We start from the raw sequence: 17,608 nt of genomic DNA, 5'->3' as shown, positions 1-17,608 counted from the left end.
AGAGATTTTTAAGCAGATTCATGGAGGGGATAGATGAGGAAATAGGACTTTTAAAAGACTTCCTAGTATTTATTCCCTTAGGAGGTTCATAAAGACAAAAATGTTGTTGCTGTTGTTTTGGCTAAGATATCATGAGGACGTCCCACTCTTTCTGGCTACACTGGCCAGATGGAAGGGGAAGGATATGTGTGAACAAATGGAGGAGGGGTTCAAACCAGTCTGATCCATAGTCAGAATGAAATCTCTACAAACACATAAATGTACCCAAGGTCCTGGTCATCTAAGAACAACACCTCCCAGCTCCTTGTCTCCCCACACACAATGTATATTGTGTTTATCATGTTAATAATTCTTGCTTTCTACATTCCCCAATGTCCTCACTCACTTTCCTTTGAGAGGGTCCCCCAATCCTATATCCTCAGAATACTTTTTTGATGCAAGGAGTAAGTGGTCCCTATAACCCTAATTGCCACTTAAGGAGAGAAAACGAAGCAAAGCTTGGAGAATCCATATGGCACCTTCGATGGGTCTAAGACATAATGGAGGAGGGGCTAGCAGGGAGGTAGAGAAATCAAAGAAACAAGAAGAGTCGGAAGTACATTGAACAAGAGTGAGCAAAGAGGTGAAAGAGCAGACAAAGGAGGAAATGGGATGGGCGGGTCAAAGAGAAAGCAAGGAGTAAGAGGGAAAGGACAAGGAAGGAAGAGAACACAGAGGAGGGTTTGGTAAAGAAAGCAAGCCAAAGAGAAACAAATGCGGAAATAATGTAATAAAAAGATGGAAGACAAGGATGTCAGAAAAGGAAGAAGCAAGACAGCCAAAAAAACGGTGGAGTCATGCAAGGTGGAGGGTTATCTCCAACAATTACCTCCAACTGTGTCATTATTTGCTCCTTTCTGCCTTGATGATTCAGCTGGAGAAGCAGGAAACCTCAGTTTCTTCCACAGTATTGCTGTGTGAAACCATCTCTGCTACCCACCGCCATGATGCATGCTCCCTGTGCTCTCCCAAACAGCAATTCTCTCAGACGTGGGCGTGCGTGGAAATTGAGTCCAACTAAATGCGAACTGAACTCCAGAAGACCTGTTCCTACCCATTACCCTAGTCATTAAGAGAGAAAATTAATTCCTGAGGCCAGAGAGTGGAAATCCAACTAGACATCTCCTTCCAGGTGATCTGTCCCTGAGTGGATTGTGGTGGGCACACCTGTGAGTAATATTCCAAATTCATTTGTCTACACAGAATTTCCCTTGTCAGGCTTTATAATCCCATATACATAATTGTTGTGATTGCTGTGGAATATCTGTCTCCCCCAATAAACTAGAAGCTCCATCCATGGGAACAGATCATACCTAATTTAAAACCCTTAGCTTTGGGTACATGCTAACCACTCATTAAATAATTCTGAAGAATGGGTAAATGAATAGAGGTGGGGTCCCAAACCAGAACTCACAGTTCTTCACGAGGAAAACAGAATAAAAGGAACATTGCTCATTTTTCTGGTCTGATTCTTCTACCAGGTTCTTAAAAAACCATGGAATTATTTCTCAGTCGTTGAGTAGTTAATTGCTACAAAGTTTCAAACCAAAGACGCCAATCTTTACATAATTCCTTAAACTATGCTCTTCCATTCTTTTAAGCAACCACGATTTTTTTTTTTTTATCACTACCATCCCCAAAATTTATCATCCTGACAAACACAGAAAGAACAACTTGATTAAGCTTGGAAAACATTCTCTAAAATTGAAACACTGATTGCCGAGTAAGACCCAAAACAGTAGATTCGTCCTGAACTGGCCTCTAGACTTTCTAACGCTGGAACAAACCAATAATCACCAGCTTTCGAGATGTTGTAATTAAAGTCAGTTTATCACAATGGAGAGGAGGCCAAGTCGGGAAGCTCGCACTGTTCAACACGGCCCCACTCATGCCGTTCCGCTCCAATGGGTAGAGTAATGGTGTGATGGATGGTTTCACACAAATCTCATCCCAGGCATCTCTGCCTCTCTGAGGGCTTCCCTCTGTGCCTTTTTCTTGGCATTGTTGGGCTCTCTCTCTCTGTTTTTTACTCCATTTGTTTCCTTTCAATTTGATTCATTTATATGTACACATTCCATATATGAATCTACGCTCCCTTGACAAGTCCAAACATTGAGAGACAAAGCTAAGGCCCCCTTGACCACCACCCCTAATCCTAGGTCATCCCCACAGCAACCACCATTGTGTTATGTATTTGTTGTGTTTCCATCCAAACCTCTGTCTGTGCATTTATGTGCCTACATTTATAGAGAGAATTATATCATCCCAATTCATAACTTCTTATGTAAATAATAGAATATGCTTCTTGTTCTACAACTTACTGTTTTCTCCCAAAACAGTGTCTGAGAGACCTCTCCACATCAGTACAAGACTGTACTTCATTCTACCAAGCTTTTTTTCCCCGTGGTGCAGATGGGTCATAGGTTAGCCATGGCCCAGCAATTAATATTTAGTCCATGTTTAGTTGGTGGTGATGGTGTTGCTACACGCTACATACAACATGGATGAAGCTTGAAACCATCGTGCTAAGTGAAAGAAGGTAGACGCGATATTGTATGATTCCATTCATGTGAAATGTCCAGAATAGGTAAATCCAGACAGATGTAATGCAGATTGGTGGTTGCGGGGGGCAGGGGGAGGAGAGAATGTGACTACTCAATAGGTACAGGGTTTCCATTTGAGGGTGATGAAAAAGTTCTGGAACTAGATAGTGGTGATGGTTGTACAACTCTGTGATGTACTTAATGCCACTGAACTGCACACTTTAAAAATGGTTAAAACAGTAAACTTTATGAGTATTTTACTAAAATCAAACTAATGTAGACCTGTTGGATCACAGAGTATGTGGTCTTTTCATTTTAATAAAGATTGGCAAATTGCCCTGTAAAATGGTCCTCCTTTTCTCTGTGTATTATTGTAGATATCGCTTTCTGTGTATCTTTCTCCACTGATTTCATTATCTGTCTCCCTCTCTCCATCCCTCCTTCTTTCCCCTCCTTCCTTCCTCCCTCTCTCTCTCCCTTCCTCTCTCCCTTGCTCCCTCCTGCTCCCTCAATGCTCTATTTCCTTTTCAGGAGACTGGGAAGCCTCTTCTGACCTTGCTCTCCAACTCTATGAATGGTTCTCACAATAATCACAAACACTTCCCCTATCCCCCCCAAATTCAGGTGATGTATCAGTTCCAATTACACGCATGGTCCTCCCCTTCCTGCCGCTCACAGCTCATTCCTGGATGCCCAGTTGAAGAACGTAAACAAGCTAGGGGGTGGGCAGGGCATAAGGATGTGTAGAATCCTTATCCCTGTGGTCAGGTGGGAACCAGCGGAGGTGCTGCACCAGTACAACAACCAAAGTTAAGCCAGAGGGTCCAATGTTCCACAATTCCGACTATACAGGTGGAGTATTTCTCCAGAAGTATACACCTAAGGCAGCTTCCCAGGCACTTGATGGCCCAGAAAGGACATTTTTATGTCTAAGACTTCCCAGCTATATTGGGGAGGCAGCAGAGTGCCATGGTTAAGGGCCCAGGTTCTGGAACCAGACTGGGTTCAAATCCTGACTCAACCATGTAACTGATGGAGTGACCCCAGATACATCAACTTACCTCTCTGAGCAGTATTTTGTGATCTTTACAATGAAGGATTGATAAACATCGAGCAAGAAGCTATGCAAAACATTGAGCACCGGCCCTGTCACATGCTGTATTAGTCTCCATCTGCTGCTGTAACAAATTACCACAAGCTTAGTGGCTTAAAATGACACGCATGTATTATCCTACAATTTTGGAGGTCAGAAGTCCTAACTGGGCTTCACGGGGCTAAAATCAAAGAGTCCACAGGGCTCTGTTCCTCCGGAAGTTCGAGGGAAGCATCTATTTCCTTGATTTTTTTCCAGCTTCCTGGATTTACCATTCTTTGGGTCACATCCTCTTCCCAGCAATCTCCTTACTCCGATCCCTGCTGCTTCTGCTTCTGTCATCACATCTCCTCCAGCTCCGACCCTCCTGTCTCCTTTTTTCACTGATAAGGACCTTTGTGATTACATTGGGCCCTCCCAAATAATCCAGGATAATCTTCCCATCTCAATATCTTTAACTTAATGACACCTTCAAAGACCCTTTTGCCGTATAAGGTAACAAATCCACAGATCCTAAGGACTAGGATGTGGACATCTTTGGGAAGCCATTATGGTGCCTACCACACGTAGTGAGACTCATGTATCAGCTGCTGCTGCTTCCGTGTCACCCCCACTACCACAGAGAAAGAAAATTTCTTGTCCTCCTAAAAGGAAAATGAGAAGCAGTCATGGTTCAGCTATTGAGAGAAAAGGTAAAAATCCAATATCCTTCTCTCTTGAAATTCCTCTAATATTACTTAATACAACATCTATCTCCTTTTGCACTAATGGGTGCTTGTTCAAAGTACCAAGCACTGAGTTATGTTCCAAAGCACTATTAAGCAGCCCTAAAATCCTTGAAGGTACTCTGGCATCGAAAACAAAAGGAGCCAGAGAGGAGAGAAGAAACATTCTAGGTACGGTGGCCCATCTGATCTACGCTGATTTCACTGTGTTAAGGAAGAGAAAGGCAAAGATTCTTCTTTATTACCACTCATGCTTCTTTTGTTTCTTGTGAGCATCTTTTTCCTCTTTCTCTCTCCTTTTTCTTCTCTTTCCCTTGTCTGCTGTCCTCACTCACTCCCTTCTCTCTCATTCTCCAGGAACTGATGCAATACTGGGGAACTTTACCTTTTCATCCCCATTGCTCTGGTCCTCGTCTTGGCTGCAGTACAAAGGGCAGACTTCACAAACAAACTCCAGACTCCTGCTGGCCCTAGGAAGTCTGTTCCATCACCCATTGATCCATGATCTATAGACAAGGGCTCTGAATCAATGAGAAAAAACCCATTTAACTAGTAAGATACACAGAAAAATGGATAAAGGTGCTATGATGTGAAGAAGGGTAGTGCCCTGGGGTCAGCCCACCTGAGCCTTGAACTTCAATTGACTTGGACAAGCTAATTTTCCTTTCTTGGCCTCAGTTTCCTTGTTTGTACATTTGCACAGTGCAAATGTTGACTTGTCAGCCCTTAGTGGGACCAAGCCATTGAAAAGGCAGAAATCAAGTCTGGAGGGGCTCCAATAATCCAAATAGATGCCCCCTGAGTATATCTCCAGCCCAGGGGTGGGAGGACTTAAGAGATACAAACGTTACTTTAATCTGTGGAAGAACTTTCTTCCAAGGAGAGCTGATTACAGAAGGAACAGCTATGCGGGAAGGCAACGAGCACTTCTTCTCCAGAGGCTGAATGACCAATTTCAAGATATAGAAAAGGGACATTCACGGATCAGGTGGGTGAGGGAGGGGTCAGTGTAGATGTCTATATGGTGCCTTCCTCCTGTGAGCCTGGAGCTCCTTGAGAGAAGCTGCAGACTCAGATGCCTACAGAAATCAGGCAGGTAACAAAATTGAGCAAACTGGGCAGACAAATACCAGACCAAGATGAACCAAAGGTTGCCTCGTGCCCAGAGGCACAACTACTCAAGTCCAGTTTTCTGTGCCATCCAAGAACACAACCTTAATGTAGCCAGATCTTTCAGTATTTCCAGATAATCCAGAAATCAGGGTTTCATGTGAAGTATTCCTATTTTAAAAGTTGGCAACTCACTCACATTTAAGATCTGATGGAGGCCAAAGAGAACCCATTTGTGAACCAGAATCTCCCAATGAGTCCACCCTTTTGTGGCCTTTATGAGAAAGGCAATTTCCGTGGAACACCATGAGGCCTTTTATGAATGTCAAAATTCATCAACACTTTATAAAATAGAATAAACTTTTAAGCATTAACTACTAGAAATATCTGGCATATTGCCACTGAGTGGGTGTGTGGTTGCAGTGACTAACAATTATGGACGTTAGGTCCCAAACTGGCTCCTGATGCATGTTAAAGGGGAAAGTCAGTGTAAAATGAGAACCACATCTCTTGGAGGCCTCCATTTGTCCTTCTGTATGGGGAGTATGGAGTCCGTGATCCTCCCTTCATTTGTGAGTGGTCCGGTCCAGACGCAGGGCAGAAACAGAAATCCCGGATTCCACTTCCAATGGTGGAGACATGGAATGGCCAAGAGTGGAGTGGAAGAAAGAGAAAAGCCCATGTGGAAAGCGTTGAAGATAATAATTATCAGAGAGAGATTTCAGAGAGGAAATGTATCACATGGGAAAAGGAAAAAACATCAGGATTAGCTAGGAGAAAATAAAGAACTAAGTTACTGATTTCAGGAAAAACTGTGCAGACTTACTAAAACATTAATAAAAAGAGAAAAAAAATGAACAGAATTGACCATGGAATGGTTTGCATTACGTGGCTATGGAAGACAGGAAAACCAAGAACACAGTGGGAGTAGATCAAGTAGATGTGAGTACCCGGACAAGGCTGAAATTGTGCATGCTCCCACTTTTGGTTGCCTTGGCAATGAGACTCCTACTTTATACTAGTGACAAGAGAATGAGTAGAACCCCATGCAAATGAAGCACACGGTAATTAGAGGCAGAGCCACGTGCAGTCTAGACAGAGCCACGTGAGAGGAAAGTCTAGGGAATAACTGAGTGGGCTCGTGTGGCAAAGAATAAGGTCATAAAAGAAAAGACACTGAGTTAAAAATAAGAGAGAGAAATGTTTGAGAAAGACCGTGAGTTCTACAGACTTCTTGGTTCTCCCACTGCTTTTGATCAAGTCATTATGGATAACTTATCATGTAGCCACCTATCCACACGGCTTCATCTGCTGTAGTTTTCTGTGTCTCTCCTGGGAAGGAATCATGGAACGGGGAAAGACGGTGGTTTACCGTCCTAGTTCCCCGTGAGTGCTACCTCACTGTTGCCCACAAAAGGGGATCAAAAGAGGTCTGGAAGGGGCTGGCCCTGTGGCCAAGTGGTTAAGTTCGCGCGTTCCGCTGCAGGCGGCCCAGTGTTTCATCAGTTCGAATCCTGGGCGCGGACATGGCACTGCTCATCAAACCACGCTGAGGCAGCGTCCCACATGCCACAACTAGAAGGACCCACAATGAAGAATATACAACTATGTACTGGGGGGCTTTGGGGAGAAAAAGGAAAAAAATAAAAATCTAAAAAAAAAAAATTTCAAAAAAGGGGTCTGGAAAAGTTTCATGGAGAGGCTTGAGATTATACAAAGAAAGGGGCCAGTCATGGGATGTATTAGTTTCTTACAGCTGCTGTAACAAATGACCACAGACTGGATGGTTTAAAACAGCACACATTTATTCTCTAAGTTCTGGATATCAGAAGTCCTAAGTCAGTTGCACTGAATTGAAATCAAGCTGTCAGCAGGGGTGCACTCTCTCTAGCAGCTCTAGGGGAAAATCCATCCCCTTACCTCTTCCAGCCCCCAGAGCTGTAGCCCTTGCATTCCTTAACTCATGGCCCCCTCCTCCATCTTCAAAGCAAGAAGCATAGCATTTTGCTTCAGCCATCGAATACCTTAATCTATCCCTGAAGTAGGATCTCCCTCTATCTTCTCCTTGTAAGGATATTTGTGATTCTATCATTGAGTCCAGATGAATAATCCAGGATAATCTCCCCATCTCAAGACCCTTAATTTAATCACCTCTGTACAGTCCTTTTTGCCATATAAAGTGACACATTCACATATGAGTCCAGGGATTATGACATGGACATATTAGGGAGTTATTATCCAGCCTATACACGGGGCAAGAGAGAGTATAAATGGAGAAGAAAGGTGATTTTAAGAATTGTTACTTAAAGTGCATTATAAATTAGATCTCCATTAACGTAGTGGGAAAGATACAAGTAAAGATGAGGATTTTTTTTTTTTCAATGACTGTTAACTACGTTTCTCTGAATTTGACACAATTCTGAGACTGGACCACAAGGGGCACCAGCACATATGCAGGTTACAGGCATTAGTCCACTAAAATAATCATTTGAAAAAAATCACATCCAGCGACACGCATCACTTGAAGTAATCATGTCAAGTAATTACTTCTTTGCCAGCACTTATTTTAAAGAAGTGTTGATATGCAAAAGTCGTAGGGAAGATACAGCTATGAAAAGCTACTTATATTCTGAGCCAATGTAATCTTCCATGTTGATTCCTCACCCGCTCTCTCTCAGACATCTGCTATTTGTGTTGGTGAACTTGAGCAATTACGCCAATTAACAAACATGGATATATCATTCTTTATTACTCACATGACCTGCTGTTTCCCATTTTGAAGGGAAATGGATGAGAAATTTCAGAAAGGTCACAAAACCAAATGCTATAGGGGCCAAGCAGGTGACATAAGCGACTGAAGTGGTCCAGATGGGAAAAGTGGCAAACTCGGGGGGATGTGCCCTACCTAGAGAAAGAAGCCACCATTCACCTCTGTCTCATCATCTCACCATGCCATTTCAGAAGGCAGTTCTACCTGAGATTTTAAATTTTCAAGAGAAGTCAAAATCCCAGAATTTCACGTAATATTTCCCGATTTTTAAATGTTGGAGTATAATTCAAAATACCACTCAGGCCAAATAAAGTTCACACAACCTGTGGCTTGACACTTTGCAAACTCCATTATAAATTCTGTTAAGTACTTTTTACTTTTCAACCTGAGGACAAAAGGGAGAAGGTTTCACCCAGTGGCATGATGTGGGCATATCTGTGTATCTGTGTTGACTTTATTTCTAATGCAACCATGTGCATGCACATATATGCACACACACACACACACACACACACACACCCCTGCATAAACCTACGATTATGTGAATGAATTACTTTTGAAACCATAAATTCTTAAAGGATAGCTTTTAACCTCATCTTACATCTTTGGCCAGCACTGACCAATAACTGTTTTCCCCTCACTGAAGATCTATGTAGGGCTATAGGGTTGGAGTAATGACCTACTTGATGTGAGAGAAAACTAGCCTCCCAAATGCAATGTGACTCACCTACAACGCCCATCTAAGCAAAATGGTCCCAGGAACATGGGACACCATCCTAATTGCAGCCAGAGAGGTCATTGGCCATGTCCTCCTGGCCTATGGTCAGGACTAGAATGGAACCATCTCAGACAAATAAGCATTCACCCAGAAACATAGTTTTTAAAAAGTGATTCCAGAGTCCACATCAACAAACAAAACAGATGAACAATGAAAACAATTTTTTCACATAGTGAAAAGAACTGTGTGCAGGATAAAACAGGGCAATGAGATACAGTGTGATGAGAGAGAGAGGTTAAGAAAGATATGTCAGCCCTGAGGAGGTGACATTTCGTGCTGTGTCTAGAAGAATTCAACCACATAAAACTTAGTGGGTAAATGTTCTTGGCAGAGGGAGGTAGAAGTGCAAAGGCCCTGAGGTAGGAATGAGCTTGTAGACTTAAGCAGCAGAAAGGCCATGGCAGCTGGAGCGAGACGCAAGAGGAAGAGAGCGGGACTCAAATTAAATCGGAGGTATTGGCAGAGGTCCTGGTAGGAGAATGGGAGGGCTTTAAATTGGAAGGTCTTAAGCAGGAAGTGACTCAGTCTTATTTACATTTTTTAAAAGCTTACTCTGGCAAGTCATTCCACCTCTTTGAGCCTCTGTTACACCCTCTCTAAGATGTGGCTAATAGCCTTGTTTTACAGGACTCTTCAGAAAGTTAAATTGGATCTTGGACAAACACCATCTGGCATACAGTAGATACACTAGGAAAATGAGCTGAGCCTGGACAAGTTGAGGGGAAGAACCGTAACTCCACAGAGTTCAGGTGGCGGCTGCAGTTAATGGAGGACACCCCTCGCTCCTGAGAGAGACTGTGATGTCATGGCACGGCCTCCTCCTCCCCTGTTATGTCTCATGCCTCTGCTGCAGCTGTGCCCCAACTAGCATCCTCTGGTGGTTTCCAGCAGAAAAACGAATTTGGCTGTATCATGCTGAGAAATTCATCTTCTAACACAAACGTAACAGGTTAGCACACAAAGAATGGACTGCTGGTGGCCACAGGGGTTAGCGAGACAGACTTCTAGAAGCCTGAACAGGGTGCTATCACTCCTCTCCCAGCCCCCCAATATGGTGGTTCTGTAGAGTCCAAGAAAGTGGGTGGGATGTTTCTAACAGTAACAACCAAAAGACCAAATACTGAACCCATGAGGATGGCGATTCCTCCCTGGGCACATACTGAAACAATTAGGCCACATCTTCCCAAAATAGTGACACAACCTCGGACCCAGCAGCTCCACTTGTAGGAAACTCCCTATGGTACTGAGATGTGTGCACAAGGAGGTCTGCGCAAGGAGGCTCAGGGCATTGTTGTCCGCGATGACAAGAGATTGGGAACAACTTAGGTGGCCATCAGGAGGGGATCGGTCACATCGACTCGGGTGCATCCTCATCACAGAGGCACATTCTATGCAGCAGATTAGAAAGAGAAGGCAATTCACGTGGACTGGCAAAGAACAACGTGAGAGACACAGTGCTATATGAGGAAGGCAATGTGCAGATCGGTGTGCAGCACTGGCTACCATTTGCGAAAACAGAGCGAGTGGTACATGCCTTTATTAATTGGGAGCCTTTTTTGGTGCCAGGCATGGGGGTCACAGCAATGACAAAACAAGCCTGGCTCCGTGGAGTTTACGACCTGATGGAGAGAGATGACACTACACACCGAAACATGTCATATGCCAGGTGGTGATAAGATATTGCTCCCATATTTATGCTTGAGTTCTGCTGAACCATGTGAAATTACCAGTATGCACCACTATGACCTATAAATAAGGTAAATTCATAAGGTCTAACCCAACACACGCACAGACAAAAAGATGTGAAAGAAACAGACAGAGGTTCCTCCAGGAAGGGAGATTAAGGAGGAAAATGCTTGCTCTACACACAGTGGGCTGATTAGTTTTTTATCACATGTGTGTATTGCCTATTCAAAAGAAATAAATATTTTTAAATATGTAATCATAGAAGCATAACAGAGTTGGCATCCACAGAGAGGCAGAAGGTAGATAAGGATGGAGTGAGGATTAAGAGGTAAGAGGAGCTGGAATTTTTTTAATGCAAGAGTCAGCAGGTGACACACTGTGGAAGGCAATGCTCAGCTCAAAACCAGAAGTGGCCTTTTATTTGTGATTCGACTCAATCCCCAAGGACAGTGCGACCCCTAGACACAGATCAGGAAAGGCCAGTAGTAATGGGGAGAGACCTGGGCTGAATGGGGTGCAGTGGAATCCGTGCCTGGGCTCACCAGCGCACCTGTCCCAGGTGATCCTCATGGGTCTTTCTTCCCTGAAGTCAATTCAATGACACAAGCACGGTTTGCAAAAGGCCACTTCCCATCGTCACCCTCCATGTTCTCAGTGTCTCCCGCAAATGAGCAAATCCTGCCAACCTGATCTTTCCTGCAGGAGATGAAAACCAACGTACTGTTCCAGCACAGAACAGAGACGCAGCCAAGGAGCGAGGTCACGTGGCCAGAGGCACATGCAGCAGGGAGAGGTCATGCGCGACAGAGAGGAGCAAGAGACAGAAACAGGTGGACGACAGCCAAACGCACACAGGCACTGGACCTGAGGTTCCTAAAGATGCTGGCCTGGCATGGAGCGGCCACTTATCTTGGGCCGGACCCAAGCTTAGTCCCCGCTGCTCCGTGAGTGGGGAGCGAGGCCTAGGGAGAATCACATAACTTTGAACTCAGTTGAAATTCCTGCTCTCTACTTCCTAGCTTCATGCCCTGGGGCGCACCGATGAACATCTCAGAGCCTCCATCCTCCCGTCTGTAAAAGGCAGACAAAAACAAGGCCTGTCTGGTGTGTCCTTATTTTATTATGAATTATCCAGTTGTTCTTTCAGGCATGTATGTCTAGCTTTTTATATCACTCTGCGTGCTTACGCAACAGCAATCCCCACCCAGGCGAATTCCCACATCCTTACTTTTCTGAGTCCTCCACAACTTTCAAGATAGGACCTTGTTCCAGAGACAAGAGAGTATTTAGTCTTGAGAAGCTTCACAATAGTTCCCGCCTCTGAAAATTATTGTAAAATGCAATGAGATAATGTATAAGAAGTATCTAATAATTCCTAGCACTGAGTAGGTTCTCAATAAATGCTTCCTATCATGGTTGTTACTCCGTCAATACGACGGATATGCAACATTAACAAGTGATGACTAACTGAGAGAGCAGACCTTGAACCCCAGGCACCTGCCCAACTAGTAAAGGGTCTCCCTTGCCTCTCCAGGGCTCTTACGTCGGTCCCCAGGGATGATACGCATTTACACTGTGCTGGTCTCTCCCCGTGACTGCCACTTTGCACTGCTCCAGGAGACAGCACTCATATTGTATCCCACTAGCATAGTCTCCCACCAGCATCCAGAGTGGGCAACATGGCAGCCCCCACGTGCTAAAGATTCAGGTCTGCTGGCTTATCACTGCAGCATCTGCTTCCATGGTATCTTCACCCCAACTCTTCATGGCCACCCCCAGTGCACCCAGCCATCAATGCCACACTCTTCCTTAGCAACTGTCACCCCACAAGCAACTGGGGAGATACTCGCCTACCTCTCCCCACTTTTTCTGATTCATGAATCAATTTGAAATTATCAGGAAATATTTGTGCCTTTACTCTGAAGACAGCTCCTATGGTAGTCAATTGCAGGTCAATGTTAAACTAACTTTTTTAATGCTAAGATTATCTGCCCAGGGGCTTACGCTAGACAGAATTCTAGGTTTGGAGGTGAGAGGGAACTTAGAGATGCTCTAAGCTGCTCCCTTTGGTTTGAAGAGGAGAAATTGAGGACCAGAAAGGAAAATGGGCTCGACCACGTTTCAGTCAGCTCATTAGCAGCTGTCGTAGCTATTCCAAGTCACCTGCTCACCAGTAAGTGGCACTTAGTAAGATGCTAAGAGCCCTGTGGAATCACCCGGGTCTCAACTCTAAAAATTATCTTAAGTCAAAAGGGACAGCTGACATCAGTATCCAATCCCTCTCCTGGCAGCAACGTCCTCTGTCCTTTTGGGAACCACCTCTCCCCAGTCCCATTGGCGAGAGTGTCAATCAAGGCGCCTGCCCTCCCCAGGTCAAGCTGGGACCTGGATCCACCAATCAGACTCATTCCTCCAAGAATTTGCATCGCAAGGAGGAAGACGCAAGGGCAGAGCTGACTCACCTTGAGTGCCATGGGCTGAAGTAGCTGCCATCAGAGCCCGCTTCTTAGGTCCCCGGAGAGGTCCTCTGTCCAGTTTTTGTAGGCGTGTGCTTTCTCAGAGCATCCCTGAAAACTGCCAGCAAGTCACTATTCAACCGAATCTAGCCAAGCCCTTTAACTCAGGGATCACAAACACAAACTTCTACACGGGAGAGGCAGGTAAAGGAAATGCATAAAGCCGTTCACTAGAGTCTACAAGGGTGGCCATGTAGGGTAGACGGAATAATGGTGCCCAAAGATGTCCATATCCTAATCCCTTTGTCAAAAGTGCCATGTAAGGTAACAACACAGACCCAAGTATAGATCCCTGTGGCAGACCACCAGAGACCTGTTGCAGTGACACAACAACTAACTAGCGCGCTCAAGCGGAAAAAAAAGACTTGCTGCTGATCCTGAAAGCGCTTCAAATGTCAGAGTCTACTCATATTTGGAACATCATTTGCCCTGACATACACAGTTTGCACTAGATTAATTTGCACACACTGAATATTGCTTGCTCTTAAGCACTCTCACCTGCCCAAACACCCGTTCACTGCCTTCCTTGGACAAACATTCACTGAGCGCGTACTGTTTACCAGGTGCTGGCGACTGCAGGGGACAGGGAGGAGAAACAACCAGCCCCCGCTCTGAGGGAGCTCGTGGTTAGTGTGGGAAAAGGACACCCAGGCAGACCCATGCAGACCAACAACGCGGTGGGCGTGCCCTAGGCGAAGGAAGCCCAAGGGGACCTAGGGGCACAGAGGAGGTACACTGAACTCAGCCTGTGCCAGGGTGGGTGACAGTCACTAAGATACCTTGGAAATGGGAGAGTTTAGTTTCCCAACTGGACTGTGGGCTTCTCATGGTGGGTGTTCCCTCTGTCACCCCACACAACTCTCGGCACACAGCTCAGACAGGATGGGGAGGACCTCCACTTTGTGCACACTGGATTTCCACACGAGCGTGGAAAAGGAAAGAGGACTATGGCCCCATAGATGGACTGCATCTAGGGTTTCTTAAGGGGCTGTGCTGCTTGTCAATCACAAACCCATTTTAGCGCACAATGCAGATGGCAGTCAACAAAGCACGCACCCTACGAGGGCAGCCCCCTCATTCTTGACCACTGCCGGAGCCCAGGTGGCTGGCATAGCGACTGTGGGATGAGTAGATAACTGAAAGGCCAGGAGTTGAGTTGAGCTGAGGTCTGGCGATAGCTTCTCTTCCCTGTGAGTGACTGGGCTGCTCCTCCACAGCAGGGTGAGGTGGGCGGATCCATCTCTGACTCCACCAGAACCGCCCCTGACTCCACCAACGATATTCACACAGAGCAGCAGGGTGGAGCAGGCCCCAGAGAGGCCTCCCACACCATTCTCTGCCAAGTCTTCAAATAGCATCAGTCACGCTGGAAAATGGCCCCAGGCCACCGCTGCCTAATGGGCCACGATGGATGAGCACAAATGCAGAGAAAGGCTGTGTTTACCAACTGAAAGATAAGATGTGATGGGCCCTCTTTCTGTCCTCCGCAGGGCAGAGCATGTTTCTGAGGGGGCAAATGAGGTTGAGTCCAGAGCAATCGTGAGCCGGTGCGCAAGCCCAAACGAAAAGGCCTGTAAACCTCTCACCTTCTGGCCACAAGATAACCACGGGAAGATGAAGATGCGGCCATCTTTCAGAGGCCTCATGAGAAAGACAGGCAATTATATAGATAATCATTATATGCCCTTGTGTCATCATGGGGCACCTGATGAGTAAGGGGTCAGAGGAGGCTATGGGGGGACTGGAAATTATTTCTGCACAGGGGGTGGCAACTGAAGGCATGTTCTAGAAACAAAGAGCCTGGGTTAGCATCTTGGTTCTGCCTCTTTCTAGTGTGTTAGTAGCAATTTACTACTCTGGCGGTCTCAGTTGCTCCAAGAAATGCAAATGGTAACACCTCCTAATTTATAGGGTCGTTGCTAGGACTGTGAACCCAAAAGACACGAGGGGAAGCCTGGGACGCAGTCAGTGCTCAGGAAACACCGGCCATTATTACCAGAGCTGGGACCAGGGCGTGGTGAATGACACACTTGCCTTAGGTACAAAATTTAAGAGAATAGCAAAGACTCAGCAACAAAGATAAGTAATATTTTAATGCAATATTTTTCTTAACTAAAAACCAACACAAAAAAGTCCATGATGAAAGAAATATCAAAATTGCAAATAAACACCAGATCCGAACCTGTACTTGCTGGATCTGTCTCGCTTATCAACCTCGTCCCAGCCCTGTCGGATCCTCTCTTTATTTAAAAATCCCATATTTTGTTCATCATGGAACACTCTACACTAATTTCTGCTTTTTACAACACTGCATTAAAACAGCATTTATCTTAATAACTGAGTTTCTTTGGCGCCCCTTGAATGTTGGACCCAAATCAAGTGCCTCATGAGCTCACCTAGGCCTGGCCCTGATACATTGCTTTCTAATGTTTCTACAATGAGTAGATGCTACTTTTAGAATTAGGGAAAAACGGTAAGATGACTGTTTTAAAAAGATGAATTGTTAAAGGAGGCTTGATGAGGAGGTATTTGGTTTGGGAAGCAAAGTGGGCTGTTTCAAATACAAAACCATACAATGATGTGTGATAAAGAGCCTTCGAAATGAACCAACAGTGGGTGTGATAAGAATTCTGATCAGGGTGAGAGAAGGGCAGGCTGGTGTTTTCCACAAAGAGTCGGAAGAGAAGAAGGTGGGTTTTACCAGGTAGCACCAGAAGGTGCACAAGCCAGGGGCAGCAATCCCACCGTATCTGACACACAGGGCAGCCCCTGCAGGGCGGCTCCCCCAACTGTAAAAGGGGCAGCCGGCCCCGTGCGCTGTGGTTGCTTGGGTCTCAGCTCAGCTCTGTGGCCACACCCGCTCGGAGACAGGCGAGAGGATCCTGTCCACCTGGGGACACTCGTGCAGAGGGAAGGGTGAACCTCTGGTCCAGCTACTGCTGAGGCTGCAGAAGAGGAACTCTGGCCAGGGAGGTGACTGTCCTGGTGCCACAAGTCAGCTTGGAATGCCTGTCTCTGCCATTCACCCATCCACACTGCCTACCCCAGCTCTGCCTGTACCAGGAAGATGCGCAGGAAAGAAATTCGCCTCTCGCTTGTAGGCTGCCGACAGTCCAGATCCAGATTCAGAATCATGGACACATTGGAAACCCCGATTGCCATAAATGAGAACATACCCAGAGTTACAGCTGCAAACCCTCGGTCTGGGCGCTGCCTGTGGCCTGCACTCAGCGATTGTGGACCAGGCCATGGCTCAGACTCCACTTTTTCTCTCAAGTGCCCCCAAGCCCCAAGAAAAAATTCTCATTTTAGAAAGGGTGCTTTTAACAAGAGCCAATGAAGAGAGGATGATCCATTCTGCAACAAGTCCAAGAAAGCAGAGCTCTCGAAGGAAGACCTGGATCCCAATTTAAGCTTGTGATCTTGAGCAGACTGCTAGATCTCTCTATGCCTCAGTTACCCCATCAATAAGAAGGGGCAATCACCCCACTGCTGACACCTCTTATTGGTAAAATGCGGACACTAACAGCACCTTCCTGTATGAGAATAAAATGAGATTGTGCAGGGGCCAGCCTGTTGATGTGGTGGTTGAGTTTCTGTGCTCTGCTTTGGGAGCCCGGGGTTCGCAGGTTCGGATCCTGGGTGCAGACCCACACAGTGCTCATCAAACCAAGCTGTGGCAGCATCCCACATACAAAAGATAGAGGAACATTGGCATAGATGTTAGCTCAGGGACAATCTTCCTCAAGAAAATGGAGGAAGATTGGCAACAGATGTTAGCTCAGGGCCAATCTTCCTCACCAAAAAAAAAAAGAGAGAGAGAGAGAGAGAGAGAGAGAGAGACTGTGCAGGAAAAGCAAGCAGTCAGCACAATCCCCGGCCTTTAACAAGTATTCAATATAGGAGAGCTATCGTTTATTATCATTTTATAATCATTGCTGTCATTACTATTATTATTAGGTTGTAAGGACTAGAATTAGATCATGCATGTAAAGCATCCATCACAGTCTGGCACACGGCAGGGCTACAATCAATGGTAGGGATTGTCATAAGGATGGCAGTGGGGAAATGGTAAAATCTGCAAGGCATTTCAAAGAGGAAAGCTAAAATAGTATTTCTAAGCAGAAATCTGTGGGCACACTTGACTGTAAAGATAAAACACATTTCTAATTAGCAGCATTATTTGCATATAAACAATTTATCTACCCAAGGCAAGAAAACTGGTTTGCTCCCAAGTGGATTAAACCACCCCCACCTCATGCCCCAATTCCTCTTTCTGCTGCTCATTTGCTTGACAAAGGCTTTCCTCTCAGATTGCAACCAGGTCAGTTTCAGCCTGGCCAGACAG

General features: G+C 45.5%; 1 protein-coding gene and 1 long non-coding RNA gene across 2 annotated transcripts in view; both read right to left on the bottom strand.

The window, feature by feature from the left end:
• Positions 1-17,608, bottom strand: part of GRIN2A (glutamate ionotropic receptor NMDA type subunit 2A) — a 361,604-nt gene that overhangs the window by 197,850 nt on the left and 146,146 nt on the right. The window lies entirely within an intron of this gene.
• Positions 3,644-17,608, bottom strand: part of LOC139074779 (uncharacterized) — a 66,030-nt gene continuing 52,065 nt past the window's right edge. Inside the window, exons 2-4 of the long non-coding RNA XR_011524524.1 lie at positions 4,786-4,921; positions 4,237-4,319; positions 3,644-3,757 (exon numbers count right to left, since the gene is read on the bottom strand). This is a non-coding gene — a long non-coding RNA (uncharacterized lncRNA). The remainder of the gene's footprint in view (positions 3,758-4,236; positions 4,320-4,785; positions 4,922-17,608) is intronic.

The sequence above is a fragment of the Equus przewalskii genome, chromosome 12 (genome assembly GCF_037783145.1).
Source record: "Equus przewalskii isolate Varuska chromosome 12, EquPr2, whole genome shotgun sequence".
Lineage (NCBI taxonomy): Eukaryota > Metazoa > Chordata > Mammalia > Perissodactyla > Equidae > Equus > Equus przewalskii.
Note: the sequence above shows the minus strand (reverse complement) of the source record. Positions and strands in the feature narration are given on the sequence as shown.